The 12,027-nt window shown below is 42.0% G+C and overlaps 2 protein-coding genes across 9 annotated transcripts in view; one reads left to right on the top strand and one right to left on the bottom strand.

The window, feature by feature from the left end:
• Positions 1 to 12,027, bottom strand: part of LOC140729710 (transmembrane protein 263-like) — a 298,254-nt gene that overhangs the window by 22,055 nt on the left and 264,172 nt on the right. The gene's annotated exons all lie outside the window — the stretch shown is intronic.
• Positions 1 to 12,027, top strand: part of LOC140729709 (carbohydrate sulfotransferase 1-like) — a 94,099-nt gene that overhangs the window by 70,416 nt on the left and 11,656 nt on the right. The gene's annotated exons all lie outside the window — the stretch shown is intronic.

Raw genomic sequence — 12,027 nt, 5'->3', positions numbered from 1 at the left:
GATCATAATAAGTCTACACAGGATGAACAAATAGATAGATAGATAGATAGATAGATAGATACTTTATTCATCCCCATGGGGAAATTCAACTTTTTTTCCAATGTCCCATACACTTGTTGTAACAAAACTAATTACATACAATACTTAACTCAGTAAAAAATATGATAAGCATCTAAATCACTATCTCAAAAAGCATTAATAATAGCTTTTAAAAAGTTCTTAAGTCCTGGCGGTTGAATTGTAAAGCCTAATGGCTTTACATATACCTTTAATGGCCTAATATACCTTTGATTGGACCCAGAATGGCTGGGACGTCCGAACATGCCGCCATCTTACCCGAAGAAATCTCTATCCTACAAGCCTATGATGAGATAACTGATTTTCTGATAAATATGTTGAAGTGCAGTCTCATATCTTCCAAGAACTGAAAATCTTATGTCAGTTCCTTATGGGATCTGGACAATATTTAAGCTTAGGCTGATATGTGGCAAGTAGCAATTTCACTACATTCTTACTGGACAAGTACTAAAGTTAGGCTATGTCCACACTAGACTGGATAATTCTGAAAATGCCCATTTTGCGTAAAAACGATAGGCGTCCACACTAAGCGTTTTTGAAAATACTTCTGTCCACATTAAAATGGATATTTCGGCGAATCTCTTCCTACTGCGCATGTGCAGGACACAGCTACCGAAAACAAGCGACATGTTTGGTGTTGAATCTCGCCGTGAAAGACTTGCTGCGTGTTTGTTCAGTTACAGACTAGAAAAACTTAAACGACGGACAGCTGTTGGCTCTCGCGCAGGACTTAAAACTAAAAAAAACGAATACTGGAGCTTATGGAGGCAACCGACAGGGAGTTTACGGACAGTATAATCTGGCTGATGACGAACATTGAAAAACTGACTAATTCTGTTGCATTAATAAAGCCCCTTGTTAAATGTATAAAACATGTCTGCATCAGTATTATCTTGTATTTCCATACAATGTTACATTAGACTGTTACACATCTATTATCATAGAAGTACTTGCATAAATAGGTAAACCACCTTCATACCAGCAAGGACAGAAAACAGGGCAAAGTGAGTATATGCTTATTTATTCGGTAAGTTATGGGTCAAAAGTATTTTGGTGAGTACATTTCTAACTCTCTGGCTTCAGTCTCGTTGCCGCCTGTTTGAAATTGTTAGGTTGTGTTCAAGAAAACACTGAAATGGCGCGCTGCCGTCACCATCTGTTCCGGCACGTCATGACAGCATTTTTAGATTTCTCCGCTTACCCCGTCCACACTGCTCCAGCCAATCCGGCGTTTTCAAAATTACACACTCTGGAGGGCGTTTTAGAAAAGCTCCATTTTCGGGGAAGGAATACGCCGTTTTAGTGTGGATGAAGGGTCAAACCGAAGAGAAAAAGCTTCCGTTACGGATTTATCCGGTCTAGTGTGGATGTATCCTTAGAAAACATTATCATTTTCTCTTAATCTTTAATGGCACTCTCATTGCTGAGATTCAAAAAACCTCCACAGAGTTTTATGCAGAAATTTAATACCATCATTCCCACAATCCTGATCGAGAAGTTGCAGAACCTGGGCCACCGTACCTCTCTCTGCAATTGGATCCTCGACTTCCTAACCAGAAGACCACAATCTGTGTGGATTGCTGATAACATATCCTCCTCACTGATGATCAACACTGGCACACCCCAGGGGTATGAGCTTAGCCCACTGCTTTACTCCCTGTATACACATGACTGTGTGGCTAGGCATAACTCAAACACCATCTATAAATTTGTTGATGATACAACCATTGCTGGTAGAATCTCAGGTGGTGATAAGAAGGCATACAGGAGTGAGATATGCCAACTAGTGGAGTGGTGCCACAGCAACAACCTGGCACTCAACATCAGTAAGATGAAAGAGCTGATTGTGGACTTCAGGAAGGGTAAGACGAAGGAACACATACCAGTCCTCACAGTGGGATCAGAAGCGGAGAGAGTGAGCAGTTTCAAGTTCCTGGGTGTCAAATTCTCTGAGGATCCAACCTGGTCCCAACATATCGATGTAGTTATAAAGAAGGCAAGACAGCAGCTATACTTCATTAGGAGTTTGAAGAGATCTGGCATGTCAACAAATACACTCAAAAACTTCTATAGATGTACTATGGAGAGCATTCTGACAGGCTGCTTCACTGTCTGGTAAGGGGGGGGGAGAGGTGGTGGGAGGGCTATTGCACAAGACCGAAAGAAACTGCAGAGGGTTGTAAATTTAGCAACTCCATCTTGGGTACTAGCCTACAAAGTAACCAGAACATCTTCAGGGGGCGTTGTCTCAGAAAGGCAGCATCCAGTATTAAGGACCTCCAGCACCCAGGGCATGCCATTTTCTCACTGTTACCATCAGGTAGGAGTTGCAGAGTTCTGAAGGCGATTCAGGAACAGCTTCTTCCCTTTTGCCATCTGATTCCTAAATAGACATTGAACCCTTGGACGATACCTCACTTTTATTTAATATACACTATTTCTGGTTTGTGCATGTTTTAAAATCTATTCAATATACATATACTGTTACGATCCAGCAACAATGAATATATAATTGAGACAGGTTTTTTAATAACGAATAAAACATTCATTAAACAATGCTAAAAAAAAAACCAAAAATAAACAAACGACTAACCTAACTGGAAGTCAGCTGCTATGCGGCAGCTTGATCAATTCTTAAAGTGATAATGCGAAAACAGTTCTTAGAAGTAGTAATGCGAAAGTCCAAAGTAACTTACAGTCAGTTAAAGGACAGGCTTTCCTTGAATTAAATCCTCTTTCACGACATTACTGCTGATCCCAGCCGAAGTATGCTTTGCCAAGGGATTTACGACTGAAGAAAATAAAACGGCTTAAAGGCACTGACCTTTCCTTGGTGAAACTCTGCATCCAGCTCTTTGTTCTTTTAAATCAGGAGTTAACACGGACACAGGCTACTAATCCCTCATGCGACGATTAAATAAAGGTTGAACCTGCTTCACAGCCGACATCAACTTTCTTTGATCTTTCAGCTTCCTGAACTTCGATGAATCTCCACTCTCCGACTACTTTAACTGGCAGTTTTGTAGCAAAACTGCTGGCAATAACCTTTGACTTAAGGCAGAAAGTAAAATTTTATTTTTAAACGAAGCTGCGTCATAACATCGGAATATGCAGCAACATGGAGTCAGTGGCAAATTCAGCCACAAACTGCCCCACCTCACAGGGTGGGGTTCTCCTTTTATACCCTGTTGAAAAAACTATCACATGACCTCTCACTGGTGGGAAAATGATGTCACTCCACCATCACAAGACCACTACCTCATGTCGAGCATAGCCTCAATTACATCATGGTCACATGACAGGTACAAGATACCCATGGATACGTAACAATACTGGAATTGTTTTATTTATATAGTTATTTTTTATTTTTCTTCTATATTATGTATTGCATTGAACTGCTGCTGCTAAGTTAACAAAACTTCATGTCATATGCCAGTGATAATAAACCTGATTCTGATTCCTAATCCTCTCTACCACTGACCTTACAATGAATACCGGATCATGGACCTCGGATTTCCTTCTCCTGAAGTCTACAATCAGTTCCTTGGTCTTGCTGACATTGAGTGAGAGGTTGTTGTTATGACAGCACTCAGCCAAATTTTCAATCTCCCCCTTGTATGCTGATTCATCACCACCTTTGATACGATCCACAACAGTGGTGTTATCAGCAAATTTGAATATGGTGCTGGAGCTGTGCCTAGTGTTACGTACCCCGTAACTGGGTCACTTACCAGCAAAGATAGAGAGGTCCGTTGAAGTCTGATGGTACTATTTTTAACAGTATTTATTGATTAAAAAATACACAAAATAATGTCAATGCAAACATGCAGATAATATACGTCGTCAATACTAAATCTAAAAGCGCGGGTATAATAATAATCAATAAGAAATAGCTGTATCGTTGTCTAGGGGATAATGTATTGTCCGATGGAAATATAAAAGTCACTCAGTTCATTCAAGCTGCAGCTTTTGGGTTGGAGAGAAAGACGGGTTTAAAACTTGCCCATTCCTTTTATGATGTCAATCCTTCGAGAGTCATTGGGAGTTGGTTTCCCCGTTGTTAGCTAAAAACCTTTCGGCTGCGGAAAAGGGGCCACCAATTCCAGGGCAAATGGAACCGGACGCACGTGGCCTTTCCCCTGGTTTCTTGCTATTACGGGATCGCTGGCATTTCTTCTGGTGCGTCTGAGGGGCTGTTCCCACAGACCCTCTTTTTATCCTGACTCACAGGGTCTCAGATGTCAATCAGGTTGGGATGATGCAATCCCTCCACCAACCTCCCCCTCGTTTCATTGCCTGGGGCGTCGATGCATCGTACAGGATGCAATACACAAGTCCATCTCCAAGAGACAATAGCCGGTATCAATGGGTCTGCCTTTCGGAGGCCAGGACACATTCTAACCCTTTTGTGGATTCTGCATGTCTTTCTCTCATTTCCTGTGTCTCCTGAATGGACTCAATAGTGATCTTGCGATTCTCACAAAGGAGGGGGCTACCCCGCACCCTTCGGCCCCTCTGAGCTGTGGTACATTCATAACACTAGCCACACAGCCATAGGTGTAAAGCGAGTAGAGCAGGGGTCTGAGCACACAGCCCCATGGTGTACCTGTGCTGATGGAGATTGTGGAGGAGATGTTTTTGCTGATCCGAATTGACTGAGATCTATATGTGAGGAACTCCAAAATCAAATTGCACAAGGAGGTATTGAGGTCAAGGTCTCAGAGCTTATTGATTAGTTTTGAGGGGATCATGGTATTAAATACTGAACTATAATTGATAAAGAGCATCCTGATGTATGCACCTTTGCTGTCCCGATGGTCCAGGGTTGTGTGAAGAGCAATGAGATGGCATCTGCTGTGGATCTGTTGCTCTGGTAGGCAAATTGGAGTAGATCCAAGTCACCTCTCAGCTAGGAGCTTCTATGTTCCATCACCAGCCTCTCGAAACACTTCATCACTGTGGGTGATAGTCATAGAGGCAGATCACCACGTTCTTCTTGGGCACTGGCATAATTGAAGCCTGCTTGAAGCAGTTGGGTGCCACACACTGCTGAAGCAAGAGGTTAAAGATCTCAGTAAACACACCAGCCAGTTGGTCAGCACTGGTCTTTAGTACATGGCTGGTACCCCACCTGGTCTAGTTACTTTTCCTTGGATTCAGCCTGCTGAAAGTAGTCTGCATATCCTTGTCAGATACTGGGATCAAAGGATCAGCAAAAGTGGTGGTTTGCGACGATTCCTCCGTGTTCTGATGATCAAAGTGAGCTCAACTGGAATCAAAGCCCCACTGTCTCGCATGTCACTTGATTTAATTTTGTAGGAGGTTATATCATTCAAATCCTGCCACAACTGTCGAGCAAACCTCGTTGATTCCATTTCATCCATGAGATGGTTTTTTAGAAATCATACCTGTATGCACCTCTTGTTCTCCAGACTTGAATGCCTCTGATCTGACCCTCAGCAAATTTCATGCTCTCATGGTTCACCCAAGACTTCTGATTGGGGAAGACTCTGAACGACTTAGTGGGGGCGCACTCTCTACAGCTGTCTTAATAAAATCTGTTATAACCCTGTATTCATTCAGATCTCTAAATGAGCGCTCGAACACAGCCCAGTCCACTGACTTAAAGCAATCCTATCTATAATCATTCCTCTGCCTTCTGGAACCACCTCTTAGTTGTCCTAATCTCTGCCTGTATGCAGATAGGAAGAAGACAGCCGAGTGATCTAGTTTACCAAAAATGTGGTCTGGGCAAGGAACAGTAATCATTCTTTATCTTAGTGTAGCAGTGGTTGAGTGCGTTGGAGCCTTCAGTGCTACAGGTTAGCTGCTGGCAATAACTGGACAGGTTTTCTTCAAACAGGCCTTGGTTGAAGTCTCTGACTATAATTTGAAATGCTTCGGGACACTGCAAAAAGTCTTCTTGTATTCAAACTTAACCAGATAAACGTCAGACACTCCCTCTGAGGTGGAGAAATAAGGAGGAAATGCACATTAATAACCCCATAATGGAACGGATTGTGCTCTTAGCAATCAGTTGCAGAGAAGCAAGGGGTCTGAGAATGCTTTGAAGTGTGCACCTTGGAGAGGTGCCTATATGGGATTGTATTCCCATGCCTCTGCTGTCCTTGTCTTTCTTGATGATTGAGGCCACTGATTTGGGAGCTGCTATCAAAGTAGTCTAGGTGAGTGAAATGAAGTGAATTAGTTGGCTTGTATGATGGCAGAGATCTCAGGAAGAAATGAGATGGATTTCAGACTTTAGTTTTCTTTGGCACTTGTCAATGAGAATAGGTTCTTGGAGCAAACATCACCTGCCCACCACCACTCACAAAGATGCAGGGTGAATACAACAGATCAGGCAGCATCTGCTATTGAAAATCCTATAAAGAAATCACAAGGTCCAACAACTACCATTGCCAGCTTATAACAAAAAATATTTTCGACCTTTTAATAGCCATGCCAAGTTTGTATGATTGATTATACCTGCAACAGCACTCTTTTTCATATAACTATTAGGATTTAATAGAATGATTTGATTTTTCCCTTAATTTTTCTTAGCATCCATTTGGCGTAGATATGAAATATTTATGGAGAGCACTGAACATTAAGCTCCATGTCATTGTTAATGATTGAATTCAAAATCATCATCAAAGCAATTGGTAATTTTAAATTGTATTTTTAAACTTTCAGTTGGAAAGTTTAAAGCTACTTTGTACAGTCCCAGAAACTATATAAATGAAACATTCTCAATTATAGTACAATAATAAGAACACAAAATAAACAACAAAGTGATTTCTATGAATTATTAGGGCAAGTACATCAAAACTGGTAAGAAAAACAAGAAATGCTATTAATGCCCTCTTGTCATTACTACCATCAAGGAGGAGGAGGTATAAGAGTCTGAAGGCTCACATGTTTTAGGAACAGCTTCCTCCCTGTTATCAGATTTCTGAATGGTCCGTAAAGCTGTTAACACTACTTCCCTGTTCCTCTTACCCTTTCTTTCTTTCTCTATCTATCTATCTATCTGTCTGTCTTGTGGCAATTTGTTTAGCATGCACTGTACTGCTGCTACACAACAATACATTTCACAACTTATGTCAGTAACAATAAACCTGATTTTGATTCTAATGTGTGCCAGGTGAAGCAGAATCTATGCACAGAAAAACAGTTCATGTTTCAGGTTGAAGACTCATTATTCATAATGCTTTTGCTGCCACATTATCCAGGTTCCTGAGAAAACCTGTGCATATTATAAGACCACAAGATATAGAAGCAGAATTAAGCCATTTGGCCCATTGAGTCTGCTCCGCCATTAAATCATAGCTGATCCTTTGTTTCCTCCTCCTCAACCCCATTTCCCGGCTTTCTCCCTGTAACCTTTGATGCCATGTCCAATCAAGAATCTATCAATATCTGCCTTAAATACACCCAACAACCCAATTGGTCTCCACAGCTGCACATGGCAACAAATTTCACAAAGTCACCACCCTCTAGCTAAAGAAATTTCCCCACATCTCTGTTTTGAAAGGGCGCCCCTCTATCCTGAGGTTGTGCCCTCTTGTCCTAGACTCTCCCACCATGGGAAATATCCTTTCCACATCTACTCTGTCTAGTCCTTTAAACATTCGAAAGATTTCAATGAGATCCCTCCTCATCCTTCTAAATTCCAGTGAGTACAGACCCAGAGCCATCAAACGTTCCTCGTATGATAACCCATTCATTCCTGGAATCATGCTTGTGAACCTCCTCTGACCCTCTCCAAAGCCAGCACATCCCTTCTAAGCTGAGGAGCCCAAAACTGTACACAACACTCAAGGTGAGGCCTCTCACCAGTGTCTCATAAAGCCTGAGCATCACATCCCTGCTCATGTATTCTAGACCTCTTGAAATTAATGCTAACATGGCATTTGACTTCTTCACCACAGACTCAACCTGCAAGTTAGCCTTTAGGGTGTTCTGCAGAAGGACTCCCAAATCCCTTTGCATCTTAGATTTTTGGATTTTCTCCCTGTTCAGAAAATAGTTTGCACATTTATTTCTACCACCAATGTGCATGACCATGCATTTTCCAACATTGTATTTCATTTGCCACTTCCTTGCCCATTCTCCTAATCTATCTAAGTCCTTCTGCATCCTACCTGTTTCCTCAACACTACCTGCTCCTCCACCAATTTCTGTATCACCTGCAAACTTGGCAACAAAGCCACCTATTTCATTAACAAAATCATTTATATATAGCATAAAAAGAAGTGGTCCCAACACCAACCCCTGCAGAACACCACTAGTAGTGGGGGGGGGGGGGGGGGAGGAGATGAACTGGAAATATAAGGATGGAGTTAAAGGGAAAGAGAGAATAAGAAAAGTTAAGAAAGACAACAGAATTAACGAGGCAGAAAGCTCAGGAAGGGATTGGAGAGTATGGCCAAGTGCAATAGGAATTGATGTGAAAGGTGAGGGGAGTAATGGATTAAAAGTATTATATATGAATGCATGAACTATAAGAAATAAAGTGGATGAGCTTGGGGCTCAGTTGGAAATTGGAAAGTATGATGTTGTAGGAATAACAGAGATGGTTGCAATAGGACCAGTGCTGGGAAATGAATATTCAAGGTATACATCCGATCAAAAGGGCAGACAGGTGGGCAGAGGGGGTGGGGTGGCTCTGTTGGTGAGGAATGAAATTCAGTCCCTTGCGAGGGGTGACAAAGAATCAGGAGATGTAGAGTCAGTATGGACAGAACTGAGAAATTGTAAGGGCAAAAAGACCCTAATGGGAGTTATCTACAGGCCCCCAAACAGTAGCCTGGATATAGGGTGCGTTGAATCAAGAGTTAAAATTGGCATGTCGCAAAGGTAATGCTACGGTTGTTATGGGGGAATTTTAACATGCAGGTAGACTGGGAAAATCAGGTTGGTACTGGACCCCAAGAAAGGGAGTTTGTGAAGTGCCTCTGAGATGGATTCTTAGAGCAGCTTGTACTGGAGCCTACCAGGGAGAAGGCAATTCTGGATTAAGTGTTGTGTAATGAACCGGATTTGATAAGGGAACTCGAGGTAAAGGAGCCATTAGGAGGTAGAGACCATAATATGATAAGTTTTCGTCTACAATTTGAGAGGGAGAAGGGAAATCAGAAGTGTCAGTATTACAGTTGAACAAAGGGGACTATGGAGCCATGAGGGAGGAGCTGGCCAAAGTTGACTGGAAGGATATCCTAGCAGGGATGACAGTGGAACAGCAATGGCAGGTATTTCTGGGAATAATACAAAAGGTGCAGAATCAGTTCATTCTAAAGAGGAAGAAAGACTCTAAGGGGAGTAAGGGGCGACTGTGGCTGACAAGGGAAGTCAAGGGCAGTATAAAATAAAAGAGAAGAAGTATAACATAGCAAGGATGAGCGGGAAGCCAGAGGATTGGGAAACTTTTAAAGAGCAACAAAAATAACTAAAAAGGCAATACGGGGAGAAAAGATGAGGTATGAAGGTAAACTAGCATAGAATATAAAGGAGGATAGTAAAAGCTTCTTTAGGTATGTGAAGAGGAAAAAATTAGTTAAGACCGAAGTTGGGCCCTTGAAGACAGAAACGGGTGAATTTATTATGGGGAACAAGGAAATGGCAGACGAGTTGAACAGGTACTTTGGATCTGTCTTCACTAGGGAAGACACAATATCCCAGATGTAATTGTGGCCAGAGGACCTAGGGTAACAGAGGAACTGAAGGAAATTCACATTAGGCAGAAAATGGTGTTGAGTACACTGATGGGACTGAAGGCTGATAAATCCCCAGGGCCTGATGGTCTGCATCCCAGGGTACTTAAGGAGGTGGCTCTAGAAATGGTGGACGCATTGGTAATCATTTTCCAATGTTCTATAAATTCAGGATCAGTTCCTGTGGATTGGAGGGTAGCTAATGTTATCCCACATTCTAAGAAAGGAGGGAGAGAGAAAACAGGGAATTATAGACTAGTTTGCCTGACATCAGCGGTGGAGAAGATGCTGGAGTCAATTATAAAAGATGAAATAGTGGCACATTTGGATAGCAGTAACAGGATCGGTCTGAGTCAGCATGGATTTACGAAGATGAAATCATGCTTGACTAATCTTCTGGAATTTTTTGAGGATGTAACTATGAAAATGGACAAGGGAGAGCCAGCGAATGTAGTGTACCTGGACTTTTGGAAAGCCTTTGATAAGATCCCACATAGGAGATTAGTGGGCAAAATTAGAGCACATGGTATTGGGGGGTAGGGTACTGACATAGATAGAAAATTGGTTGGCAGACAGGAAACAAAGAGTAGGGATTAATGGGTCCCTTTCAGAATGGTAGGCAGTGACTAGTGGGGTACCGCAAGGCTCGGTGCTGGGACCGCAGCTATTTACAATATACATTAATGATTTAGATGAAGGGATTAAAAGTAACATCAGCAAATTTGCAGATGACACAAAGCTGGGTGGCAGTGTGAAATGCAGGGGGATGTAATGAGAATGCAGGGTGACTTGGACAGGTTGGGTGAGTGGGCAGGTGCAGTTTAATGTGGATAAATGTGAGGTTATCCATTTTGGTGGCAAGAACAGGAAGGCAGATTACTATCTGAATGGTGTCAAGTTAGGAAAAGGGGTTAGTACAACGAGATCTAGGTGTCCTTGTTCGTCAGTCACTGAAAGTAAGCATGCAAGTACAGCAGGCAGTGAAGAAAGCTAATGGCATGTTGGCCTTCATAACAAGGGGAGTTGAGTATAGGAGCAAAAAGGTCCTTCTGCAGTTGTACAGGGCCCTAGTGAGACCACACCTGGAGTATTGTGTACAGTTTTGGTCTCCAAATTTGAGGAAGGGCATTCTTGCTATTGAGGGACTGCAGCGTAGGTTCACAAGGTTAATTCCCAGAATGGCAGGACTGTCATATGTTGAAAGATTGGAGTGACTGGGCTTGTATACACTGGAATTTAAAAGGAATTTTTCACCTAGAGAGTTGTGGATCTGTGGAATGCTCTGCCTCAGAAGGCAGTGAAGACCAATTCTCTGGATGTTTTCAAGAAAGTTAGGTAGAGCTCTTAAAGATAGCAGAGTCAAGGGATATGGGGAGAAGACAGGAATGGGGTACTGATTGTGGGTGATCAGCCATGATCACAGTGAATGGCGGTGCTGGCTCAAAGGGCCGAATGGCCTACTCCTGCACCTATTGTCCATTGTCACTGGCAGCCAACTAGACAAGGATCCTTTTATTCCCACTCTTTGCCTCCTACCAATCAGTCAATGCTCTAACCATATTAGTAACTTTCCTGTAATACCATCGGTTGCTCGGTAAGCAGCCTCATGTGTGGCACCTTGTCAAACGCCTTCTGAAAATCCAAATATACATCTACTGAATCCCCTTTATCTATCCTACTTGTAACCTCCTCAAAGAATTTCAACAGGTTCGTCAGGCAGGATTTTCCCTGAAGGAAACCATACTAACTCTGTCCTATCTTGTGCTGTGTCACCAAGTACTCCATCACCTTGTCCTTAACAATTGACTCTAACATCTTCCCAATCACTGAGGTCAGGCTAACTGGTCTATAATTTCCTTTCTGCTGCCTTCCTCCTTTCTTAAAGAGTGGAGTGACATTTGCAATTTTTCAGTCCAGAGTCCAATGATTGTGAATGACCCTTTCATTTCCAACACTGAAAATTGTACCTTAAACAAAATTATTTCACTGATATGCTCCATATTTCGTTGCTCTTCTTTCCAAAACTCCTTGAATCTCATATCTCTTTCTTAAATAGTAAGAAAGATCGAATCTGTTGATTAAGTGCAAGATATCTGTAATTTAGTTCTCCATTATCTCGTGTAAGGTTTGGCAGAAGAAAACAAAAATGGATGAAAATACTGAAAAGGTTGAATGACTGATGTTTCTTCAAAGTTCAAGTGATACACAGAAAAGGAAATGTTTTCAGGTTGCTGGT

The sequence above is a fragment of the Hemitrygon akajei genome, chromosome 6 (genome assembly GCF_048418815.1).
Source record: "Hemitrygon akajei chromosome 6, sHemAka1.3, whole genome shotgun sequence".
NCBI lineage: Eukaryota > Metazoa > Chordata > Chondrichthyes > Myliobatiformes > Dasyatidae > Hemitrygon > Hemitrygon akajei.
The sequence above is the reverse complement of the archived record's forward strand: the minus strand, read 5'-3'. Positions and strand labels throughout refer to the sequence as shown.